The sequence below is a fragment of the Pristis pectinata genome, chromosome 4 (genome assembly GCF_009764475.1).
Source record: "Pristis pectinata isolate sPriPec2 chromosome 4, sPriPec2.1.pri, whole genome shotgun sequence".
NCBI classification, from domain to species: domain Eukaryota; kingdom Metazoa; phylum Chordata; class Chondrichthyes; order Rhinopristiformes; family Pristidae; genus Pristis; species Pristis pectinata.
The window spans coordinates 10,656,122-10,668,790 of record NC_067408.1 but is presented as its reverse complement, the minus strand read 5'-3'; positions in this window follow the sequence as shown (position 1 = coordinate 10,668,790).

The window sequence follows — 12,669 nt, the reverse complement described above, 5'->3', positions numbered from 1 at the left end:
GTAATTCCTGACGTTAATTTTGGTTTCCCATTTCACCTGCACACTTCCTTTGGCATTCCATATAATTATACATCAGGCCAGTATACACTTGTGAGACGGTGAGTGAACATTCTGCCTAATTGCCATTTTGCAGTGAAAGTAAAGTGATTACTGTTTGTGAGCCAAGCTGTTGGTCAGCTGTGGGTTGATGGGTGGAAATTTAGTTCTTGAGAACTGAGGTCATGGGTTCAAGTTCTGCATGAGAACCTTAAGCAGCAAAATCTGACTGACTCTCCAGTGCTGCGTTGGATTGTCAGGGGAAGTGTGTTTCAAATGATGCTTCAAACTGAGATCCCTTTGGCCCCATGCCGCAAGTCTGAAGAAGAGGACATAGCTTTCAGGTAAGAGGGGGGATGTTTAAAGGAGATGTACAGGGTAGGTTTTTGACACAGAGAGTGGTAGGTGCCTGGAACACGCTGCCAGGGGTAGTGGTGGAAGCAGACACCATAGTGGCGTTGAAAAGGCATTTAGACAGGCACATGAACATGCAGGGAATGGAGGGATATGGATCATGTGTGAGCAGATAGGTTTCGTTTAATTTGACATCATGGTAAGGACAGACAATGTGGGCCGAGGGGCCTGTTATTGTGCTGTACCATTCTATGTTATATATAAGAGGAAGGTTCTCTCTTGTGTCTGAGCCAATATTTATCTCTCAGTCAAGAGTAATATAACGGATTACATGTTTATTATCTCATTACTGTTTGAGGGATACAGCCATGTTGTAAAACCAGATATTCATGTAAGAATTGACAGCGATGTTGCAACACTTCAGTAGCTCAATGTGCCTTGAGTTTGCAGATTGTGTAATATATAAAAGCAAATCTTTTCTGATTTCATATAACAGGATTGAAGTTTATCCTGGATCATGGTGATATAGCAAAGGTTAGCATGTCAGTAGTTCACTCAAGTTTCTTTTCAATTGACCCAGTTATCAAACAGGTTTATAGATGACTGTCTCACCTGTCACCTGGTGGACATTTTAAGTGCTAGACTGGTCTCTGCCTCACTGTGTTTGGGCTTTAAAGGACGTCCTGGTCACAGGAGGCAGAAAAACAAAAGGGAGAGAGAATTGTGCTTGCAGAAGAGAGTCAACTGGATTTTTTTTTCAGTCATGAATTTAAGGAGGACAATAGGAGTGAGAATGGACTATTTATGGTAAAAATACAATGAAATCACAGACTGATTGAACAGCAAAGTTACCATTTGGCCAAATGCAGACAGAAAATAACTATTTCGGCCAAACTCAGCAGGTTATGGCTCTTGATTTACTCATCTGGTCATTTTGAATGTAGTGAGATTTAGACTGGTCTTTATGTGAGAAAATAAGTCCTCAAATCCCCTCCAGCAATTGTCCTCTCTGTTAAGGGAAACAAATCTTTCCCACTCACTCCCTCCTGGGTCTTTTATCATTTAATGCATGACTTACAAGAGATCACAGATGTAAAATTTGAGCTTGCAATATCTCCATAAGATACCACAAGCCCAACTTTCACCCTGTCACTTCCAAGGTATTCTTTCTACCAAAGCTCAATATGAGGAACTTGCCCCTCTAGAATATTAGTGTAATACATTCAAGAGTGAAAAGATTGAAAAAGAACTTCAGTAAAACCATTCACATTTACAAGAATAATAACAAAATTGAATGTAACAGGAAAAGCTGAATACTTGGGGATCTTTTCCCTAGAAAAGCAAACATTGAGAGATAACACAATTGAGGTCTTCATACTAATAAATTGATTTGACATAGAGGAAATATTTCTCCTTGTTTAAAACTAGAAATCATGGGTATAAGGCACGGTAGTGTAGTGGTTACCAGAATGCTTTATAACATCAGCGACTTGGGTTTGGTTCCCACCGCTGTCTGTAAGGAGTTTGTACGTTCTTCTCGTGACTGCGTGGGTTTCCTCCGGGTGCTTCGGTTTCCTCCCACATTCCGAAGATGTACAGGTTAGGAAGTTACGGGCATGATATGTTGGCACCGGAAACGTGGCGACACTTGTGGGCTGACCCCAGAAGACTCTACGCAAAAGATGTATTTCACTGTGTGTTTTGATGTACATGTGACTAATAAAGAAATCTTATCTTATCTTATCTTATAAGGCATTCACAAGTTTCAGTCAAGAATTTGGAAGAATTTTCTTCACTCAGAGAAAGGAAAGAACATACAAGTCACTACTAGAGGGATTGTTTGAAGTAAATGTTGTTGATGTATTTAACAGAAGGTTAGATAGAAGGGTAAGAAAGAAGGTGAAAAAAGCTTGTGTGGGATATGAAGACCATCAAAGATTAGTGGGAATGAATAACATCTTTCTGTGATGTCACACTTGTGAAGAGTCAAGTAGCATAGTAGTTAAGTCCTGGATTAGCATCTAGAAACCTAGGTCAGTCATCCAGAGCTGTGTGTTTATGAATTCCACTGCAACAGATGGGAAATTTAAGTTAAAGTAATGAAATAAATTGATGTGTAACAAATAATAAGAGGAATAGATAAGGTGAACATGTAGTCTTTTTCTCAGGGTTGGGGAATCAAGTACTAGAGGACGTAGGTTTAAGGTGAGAGAGGAGAGAATTAATAGGAACCTGAGGGGCAACTTTTACACCCAGAGAGTGGTCAGTATGTGGAATGAGCTGGCAGAAGACGTGATTGAAGCAGGTACATTTACAACATTTAAAAGGTACTTGGACAGGTACATGGATAGGAAAGGTTCAGAGGGATGTGGGCCAAACGCAGTCAAATGCAACTAGCTTAGATGGGAATCTTGGTCAGCATAGACCAGTTGGGCTGAAGGGCCTCATTTCTGTGCTGTATGACTCTATGACTATTACAAGCGAGTTTCAACAATCCTGACTGTAAATTTCTGGATTGCCGTAAAAATGGATTTTGTTTACTTATGTTCTACAGGGAACAAAATGAACCATTCTCAACAAACCTATAAATGACTCTGGATACATAGCAATGTACTTGACTCTGAGATAGTCTCAATTCAGGACTCAGTTAGGGATGCGTAATAAATGTAGGCCTTGCCTATGATGTGAACAAATTGCCAAAAACAAAACTCAACGTAGGCCCCAGTTTCAACTAAAATCGAAGAGTTGAGCCCAGAGCATTGTCACTGATTCACTTTCCTGAGAATTTGCCTTGCTTAATTATTGATCTTAGTTTCCAAGCTATGCACCAACACAATCTACTTGTTTTTTTTTTCCTTATCTGTTACGTTTTAGTACATTAAATGAGTTTATTGGGCAACAATGAAAATGAAATTAGAAGGAGAGAAGAACCAGGCATAATGGACGTGGGAGGAATATTGGTTTTACTATCATTTATTCTATTGCATAAGAGCATTCTAAATTGCTCCAGATCCAAGCATCAGGCACTCTAATTGACACACAATTCAAACACACTGGTTTCTCTGAAGATGTTAACGGATACATTTGTCCAAAACCAGCGCCAGAGTCTTTCAAATTTAGATTTGATGAAAGGAGATGCAAAGAGAAAAAAAGAATTTGTAATAAACCAGTGATGTCTGTCACAATATCGAGACGAAGCAATCATTTCAGTGGAAATGTTGATGGTTTTCAAATTAGGGCTTATGCACAAATCAATAATAGTGGTGCACTTGATTTCTTTTCAAAAGGAAATCACTGAATATTCACAGTTTGTTCTTTGCAAGTGATTGTCTTCTGAATCATTCCTTGCTGACCCTTAAGATCTTCAAAACTGATATTTATCAGGTCTGTAATCTTTTTATCCAGCTCCTCTCTCCTGCCCAGTCTCCCATGAGTCTATAGACAGGTCTGCATAAATTTATATATTGATGAAGACTCCACCCATCAACATAAAAATATATATATTTTACAGAACCTTCATGACCTTAGGTCATTTTAGAAAAGTAAATACTTTTGATGAGGGGTCACTGTTGTAGATCAGAAACATAGCATTGCAAGTTCCCACTGATAGATATGGATTATGGCCAATTAATCTGCTCTCAGCATTGTTGGTTGACAGATATTTGGCTTGGTGATAGCTTCTCTGTTCTGCACTGAAATGACTCCATGGATTCCAATAAGTTCCCCTGAGAGGATAGGTGGGGACTTAGTTCATTGCACCAAATTGGGCTGGATCCAGCCCACCAATGTACTTGCTACTTGCCCACCTGCTTACAAAGGGTCATGGAGATACTGGATGTGTGAAGCACCAACAATTCTCAAGCAGCTCAACACCATCCAGGACAAAGCAGCCTCCTTTATTAGCACCCCATCAACCTTCCTAAAACATTCATTCCCTCCACCACAGTGGCTTCAGTGTGAACCATTTACAAAATGCACTGAGGTTACTTACCCAGGTGACTCCAACAGTACCTCCCAAACCTGTGATCTCTACCATCAAGGAGGACAAGGGCAGCAGATACAAGGAAGGACCATCACCTGCAGATTCCCCTCCAAGACACTCACGATCCTGACTTTGAAAAGTATTGTCAGTCCTTCATCTTTGGGGAAGGTGTTTCAGGATTTTATCCCAGCAAAGGCCAGGAGAACTACAATGGTTCAAGAAGTCAGCTTGCCATCACCTTCTCAAGGAACATTAGGGATGAGCAATTACTGGTGGCCTCGATGCCCACAACCCAAAAATGATTTAAGGTAACCAAATAACGCATCAGTGTTAACGTAGAACAGTACAGCACAATACAGGCCCTTCGGCCCACAATGTTGTGCTGACCTTTAAACCTCACCTAAGACTATCTAACCCCTTCCTCCAACATATCCTTCTATTTTAAATTCCTCCATATGCTTATCCAGTACTCTTTTGAATTTGACCAATGTACCTGCCTCCACCACCACCCCAGGCAGTGCATTCCATGGCCCAACCATTCTCTGGGTAAAAAACCTTCCTCTGGTATCTCCCTTGAACTTCCTGCCCATTACCTTAAAGCCATGCCCTCTTGTATTGAGCATTGGTGCCCTGGGAAAGAGGCGCTGGCTGTCTGCTCTATCCATTCCTCTTAATATTTTGTATACCTCTATCATGTCTCCTCTCACCCTCCTTCTCTCCAAAGAGTAAAGCGTTAATTTGGGATAGGAGGAAACTGGAGCACCCAGAAGTCTCACATAGTAATAGGAAGAACATGTAAATACCACACATACCAAGGTCAGGATCAAACCCAAGTAGCATGTATGTAACGTTCTGAACAACCTCCTTCAATGTTGTAAATGTTTTATGATCCTGAGATGGAACATAGAACATAGAAAAACTACAGCACAATTCAGGGCCTTTGGCCCACAAAGCTGTGCCGAACATGTCCCTACCCTAGAAATTACTAGGCTTACCCATAGCCCTCTATTTTTCTAAGCTCCATGTACCTATCCAACAGTCTCTTAAAAGACCCTATCGTATCCACCTCCACCGCCATTGCTGGCAGCCCATTCCACGCTCTCACCACTCTCTGAGTAAAAAAAACTTACCTCGACATCTCCTCTATACCTACTCCCCAGCACCTTAAACCTATGTTTAAACCGATGTTGTAGTATACTTAAAAAGCTGAATTAAGGTACATCAAAACATCCCCCTAAATTATTTTGTAATAATTTCTGGAAAGGATGGGTGATTGAATGGACATCAGGTATGAAATGAATCAAGCCTCCACTGTTAAATAGATAAACAAAGGACTGCAGATGCTGGAATCCAGATGAAAAAACAACAAGATGCTGGAGGAACTCAGTAAGCAGTCCTGAAGAAGGGTCCTGACCCACGGATTTTCTCCACGGATGCTGCCTAGCCTGCTGAGTTCCTCCAGCACTTTGTTGTTTTTTTTCCCCCACTGTTAAATAGTTTGAGCATAGTTCAGATCATCCAGTACTTCAATAAATTCCCAGTAGCCTGGCCCCTGTGTTGCCTCAGCAGGTAAACACATTGGATTGAACTGCGTTGATTTTGAATGGAACTACAGGCGTTTGGCCATCCAAACTGAAGTAAGTCTTGGTCTTATGCACACTTCTGAGGATTCCCTAGCATTTACATTTGGGAATTGCTTCTCTTATTCTGCACTGGGTCAGTATAGGAGACCCCATTGATTTAGTTGAGGTTTGTGGTCAACTGATCAATCATGAAAAGAGGATAATTATTTTGCATTGTTCTAACATTCAAATAAATTTCATCAATATCTTTACCTTGGACTTTACATCTCTTCCTGGTGAGTTGCCTTCACCCTTGGCATCCATGCCACTTTATTACATCACCTCCTTGCGACTTGTATACCCTTCTTGGGGCATTGAATCCCTCCTGGCCGTTAAGTCTTTTGGGGTACTCCTGTGGCTGTGAAAGGCACTGGGGTAGATTTTTGTCACTTTCATTCAACATTTCTCTCTTAATTCCTTCAGGTGGGAAATTTTGCTTACCAGCAGTGGTATAATATTGGTTGCGGAAGCATCGTGCTTGAATTAGTTGATTGAAACCCAGCAGCCTGGATTAATGGTTCTGATACATGTGTTCAACTCTCAGCCAGGGTGTTGTGGGAATTTAACTTCATTTAAATTAAAACATCTGGAATAAGAGGCTAGTATCAATACTGATGACCAGGAAGCTGCTAGATCTAAGAACCTATCCTGTTATTCTCTGGCCTATGTGAGACTTCATGTGGTGGGTGCCTGAAATGCGCTGGTGATGGTGGTGGTGGAGGCAGATACGATAGAGGCATTTAAGAGGCTCTTTGATAGAGAATGGAGGGATATGAATCATGTGTCATTAGCTTAATTAGTTAGAACATAGAACATAGAAAACCTACAGCACTATACAGGCCCTTCGGCCCACAAGGTTATGCCGAACATGTCCCTACCTTAGAAATTACGAGGCTTACCCATAGCCCTCTATTTTTCTAAGCTCCATGTACCTATCCAAAAGTCTCCTAAAGGACCCTATCGTATCCGCCTCCACCGCCGTTGCCGGCAGCCCATTCCACGCACTCACCACTCTCTGAGTAAAACACTTACCCCGACATCTCCTCTGTACCTACTCCCCAGCACCTTAAACCTGTGTCGTCTGGTGGCAACCATTTCAGCCCTGGGAAAAAGCCTCTGACTATCCATACGATCAATGCCTCTCATCATCTTATACACCTCTATCAGGTCACCTCTCATCCTCCCTCGCTCCAAGGAGAAAAGGCTGAATTCACTCAACCTGTTCTCATAAGGCATGTTCCCCAATCCAGGCAATATCCTTGTAAATCTTTTCTGCACCCTTTCTATGGCTTCCACATCATTCCTGTAGTGAGGCGACCAGAACTGAGCACAGTACTCCAAGTGGGATGTGACCAGGGTCCTATATAGCTGCAACATTACCTCTCAGCTCCTAAATTCAATTCCACGATTGATGAAGGACAATACACCATATGCCTTCTTAACCACAGAGTCAACCTGCGCAGCTGCTTTGAAGGTCCTATGGACTCGGACCCCAAGATCCCTCTGACCCTCCACACTGCCAAGAATCTTACAATTAATACTATATTCTGCCATCATATTTGACCTACCAAAATGAACCACTTGAAGTTCTGCACAACATTGTGGGCTGAAGGGCCTGTTCCTGTGCTGTACTGTTCTATGTTCTTTGTTAAATGCACGGGATGTCACTGCTCGTTCACCGCCACTGGGTCCTGGGACTTTCTCCCTAACGTCATTGCAGATATACCCACACCTCAAAAACTGCAGTGGTTTATGGAGACAGCTCACCACCACCTTCTTAAAGGCAATTAAATGCTGGCTCAGCCTGTGAACCTCACGTCCCTTGAACGAATTTTAAAAAAGCTGCTTCAGAACATCAACAATTCATTTTCCCTCCATAAATGGAAATATAAAAATGAGCTGCACTGTAGCCCTGAACTCCAGATAATGCAGCAGTCAATAAAGCAGCACAGACTGTGCTCATTCAACAGTGGGCCAGCAAAGCCACACAAGTTCTTTCCTGAGGCCTTCTGTGGCTAGCAGAACTCAGCTTTGAAATTCAGCATCTCTTAATCATACCAAGTCCCAATCTACTGAAATATATAAAGCACCAAGTTAAATGGTGACCAGTAAGTGTTCCAGATTCCTGAGAACATAAGACATAGGAGCAGAATTAGGCCATCTGGCCCATTGAGTCTGTTCACCATTCGATCATGGCTGATTATTTTTCAACCCTATTCTCCCTGTAACCCTTATACCCCTTACCAATCAAGAACTTATCATTCTCCGCCCTAAATACACCCAATGACTTGGCCTGCACTGCCCTCTGTGGCAACAAATTCCACATATTAACCACCCTCTATCTGAAGTAATCCCTCCTCATCTCAGTTTTAAAGGGACGTCCCTTTATTCAGAGGCTGTGTCCTCGGATCCTAAACTTTCCCACTAATGGAAATATCCTCTCCGTGTCCACTCTATCCAGATCTTTCAGTATCCAGTAGGTTTCAATGAGATGCCCCCTCATCCTTCTGAATTCCAGTGAGTACAGGCCCAGAGACATCAAACATTCTTCATACATTAAACCTTTCATTCCTGGGACCATTCTTGTGAACATCCACTGGGCCCTCTCCAAGACCAGTGCATCTTCCCTTCGATACGAGGCCCAAAATTGCTCACAATACTCCAAATGGGGTCTGACAAGTGCCTTATAACGTCTCAGCAGTACATCCTTGCTTTTATATTCTAGTCCTCTCGAAATGAATGCTAACATTGCATTTGCCTTCTTTACTACCGACTCCTACGTTGCAGGAGGAGGTAATTCAGCCCATTGTTGCTGGGCTGGCTCTTTGAAAGACCATCCTGATACAGTTACTCCTCAATTCTTGTCTACTACCTCAGGAGCTCTTCCTTTTCATGCATACTCTTGTATTTGTGGAGACTTGTTATGATCTGGACCACACATAGGAGTGGTAGAATCAGAAGCAGTGCCTTCAAAAGTACTTCAGAGAGAAACTAAGTTTCTGGGTAATGAAAACACAGCTAGAGAATGGATCTGATGTACCAGGAACTGGCATTGACTCAATGGACTAAATGGCCTCCCTCTGAGCTACAACAATTCCATTAAATATACATATCCTTGTTAAAGCTGCTGTTGAATCTGCATTCATCCTTCAGCCAAGTCATTCTGGAGCAAAACAACATCAAACTAATTCTCCTCATTGCACCCCTAGTTATTTTGCTATTAATTCAATGGTGGATTATAATTTAAAACCAGAGATTTGTTGCAGCTAGTTCATTGTAATCACCAAGGCCAACTCTGAAGTCTGAATTTTCAGTGCCATTAATATTCTCAGGGTTATTTGTGGGATTTGTGGAGGATATTATGTCCAAACCTCTCTTATTTTCATTCACAGTGAAACCTTCCATGAACATACAATCCGAGACTGGATTAAACCCATTCATCGCAAAGTTTTGACTTGTGAATTACACTATAAGGGAACTTGTTGAATCTCCAGGCACATTGCTGTATCATTATTCATGATTCTCAGTACAATATTTGCATGATAGAATTTGCTTAAAAGTTATGATTGTCAGAGCTTTTAATTTAGATAAGCTCGAGCCTGTTGGTACATAGCACATCGTTTCTTTACGAGACTTGCATCAATCAATTAAAGGTAAAAATCACAAATTAAGGAGCAGCAATATAATTACGGCATTCAGGCACGTTGTCATGTCACTTTGATATACAGCTAGCCCAAAGGGACCATAAAATTAACATTTCAGTTGGGGGTAGTGGGGAAATGCAAAAAAAGAGAAACCAACAATAAAAATAAAAGAAACTGTGGTGACTCACCTTCCACGCAGGCGAACCGGCTCCAAAAACGGAGCCCGCATCGGCAGAGAGGCCAGCCACAAAATGATGCTGGGCCTTCTTCTCCACCAGCGAGGGGAGAAAGCCCGCATGCGGGAAGAGGTTCTGGTGGCACATCTTTGACGTCATCGCTGCCCGGAGAGGGCGGGAACTTAACTGTTCGCAATAAACCAGTCTTGAGTGAAACCTACCGACTGCGTGTCATTATTTCTTGCTCAGTGCGTAGCCCATCGCTACAAAACTATCAAATATTATAAAACAAAATGGGAAAAAGAAACTAAAAGGAGTTTTACAAATATAGGGCACATCTTAGCTTTATGACAGTGCACAACAGTTGCCATTTTCAAGAACTATTTTACAAATGTTGGTTGCAAAGAATAATTGTTATAATCTGTTTATTTCTATTATAAATGTGATATCACTGTGATTTGACCATCATGTTTCCTTTGTTACATCCAGGCATCGTTTTTTTTTCTACTTCTCACCATTTGAACTTATACAAACATCTTGCAGCTTAATACAAATTCTTTTCAGCTGATAGCCTTGATAGGAAATGCAATTTGTTATAATTCTGTTGCACACAACAGAACAGGAGAGGGAAATGTTGAATCTTCCAATAACCCCAGAACAATGTTAAACCATAAACCGAGAAAAAAATCAAAATTCAACTTTTTACCATTATCACCATATCTGATAGAAATTACCTGCTGTTTGCAACTCCACCTGAAATGAAGTAAACATTTCTGGCTTGACATTGTGATGCATGAAAAATACAAATTAAAGTAAAGCACAAGTATTGGGCAAGCTATTTTTTTTTAAATAATGCATTCTGGATTTACTTTATTCAACGTCTTTTGTAGCGACTCACTGCACCGGCATCGAACCGGCTCCCGACAATGTGACGTCGTCGGAGGCCACAATCCAAGATGGCGCGGGGCCCTCCTTCTTCCCCAGCATTGGGCTGGGAAAGCCCACGCGCGGGAAGGTCACGTGACCCGCACGGGAACTGTAGCGGGGGAAGTTTTCGGCTATTAAAGGTGCACTGCGCCCCGGTCGCCATTCGACCTTCGATTTCAAAACCAGCGACTCTGTGTCTTCATTTCATAGTGTGTAGCTAGCCGCTACACTTTATTAAATTCACCCTCATGTAGAATTGATGAGCCAATCTCCACCATATGGTTGTCTGGAGGACTTGCTGTGTGTAAATAGGATTCTACACTTCAAGTATTACATCAATGACTATTCTTAAAAAGGATTTTAATTTGCTGTAAAGCATTATAATACAGCCTGAGGATGTGAAAGGTGTTATGTAAATGCGACTTATTTGATTATTTACAATTCCAGAGACTGGGTGGCAGAGTCAAAGAGCCTGAGTGATCCAAGGACAGTCAAAAATATGAGATTTGTTGCATTTGCCCCATTTTAACTTTCAGTCCCGGTATTCCCAAATAACAGGAATTTCCCTGCAATCCAAATCCAATACCTTACCCTCCTGATTTATTTTTAAACACAAGATTTCTTTTCCTGTAAAGTATCCACTAAAGTTCCCCTATTTTGTTTGATAAAATGGACTCTTGACATCACATTCTACCTCATCATGGCCTTGCACCATATTATCTACCTGCACTGCACTTTCTCTGTGACTATAACACTTCTGGCCACTGTCCGTAAGGAGTTTGTACGTTCTCCCCATGACTGCCTGGGTTTTCTCCGGGTGCTCCGGTTTCCTCCCACATTCCAAAAACGTACGGGTTAGAAAGTTGTGGGCATGCTATGTTGGCGCCAGAAGTGTGGCAATACTTGCGGGCTTCCCCCAGAACACTACGCAAAAGATGCATTTCACTGTGTGTTTCGATGTACAGTGGCATGCAAAAGTTTGGGCACCACTGGTCAAAATTTCTGATACTGTGAATAGCTAAGTGAGTAAAAGATGACCTGATTTCCAAAAGGCATGAAGTTAAAGATGACACATCTCTTTAATATTTTAAGCAAGATTACTTTTTTATTTCCATCTTTTACAGTTTCAAAATAACAAAATAGGAAAAGGGCCCGATGCAAAAGTTTGGGCACCCTGCATGGTCAGTACTTAGTAACACCCCCTTTGGCAAGTATCACAGCTTGTAATCTCTTTCCGTAGCCAGCTAACAGTCTTTCAATTCTTGTTTGGGGGATTTTTGCCCATTCTTCCTTGCAAAATTCTTCTAGTTCTGTGAGATTCTTGGGCTGCCTTGCATGCACTGCTCTTCTGAGGTCTATCCACAGATTTCTGATGATGTTTAGGTCGGGGGATTGTGAGGGCCATGGCAAACCTTCAGCTTGTGCCTCTTGAGGTAGTCCCTTGTGGATTTTATATATAAAAGGAAAACACTGGAAGTACTCAGCAGGTCAGGTGGCATCTGTGGAGAGAAAAAAAGCATTAATGTTTCAAAGCTGGTCATCAACCAAAACACAGTTGCTGAATCCGCGTGACCTTCTGCGTATTGCCAGCATTCTATATAATAAATATAATTTGTAGTTTATACTTTTCTCCATAGATGCTGCCTGGCCTGCTGAGTTCCTCCAGCATCATTGTGTTTTTCATCAATATTTAGTTTGTACTATATATTAAGATCGTAATATATAGTAAGATAGAGAGCTTAGTGGAATGGTGTCATGACAACAACCTTTCCCTCAATGTCAACAAAACTAAAGAGCTGGTCATTGACTTCAGGAAAGGGGGCAGTGTATATACACCTGTCTACATCAATGGTGCTGAGGTTGAGAAGGTTGACAGCTTCAAGTTCCTGGGAGTGAACATCACCAACAACCTGTCCTGGACAAACCAC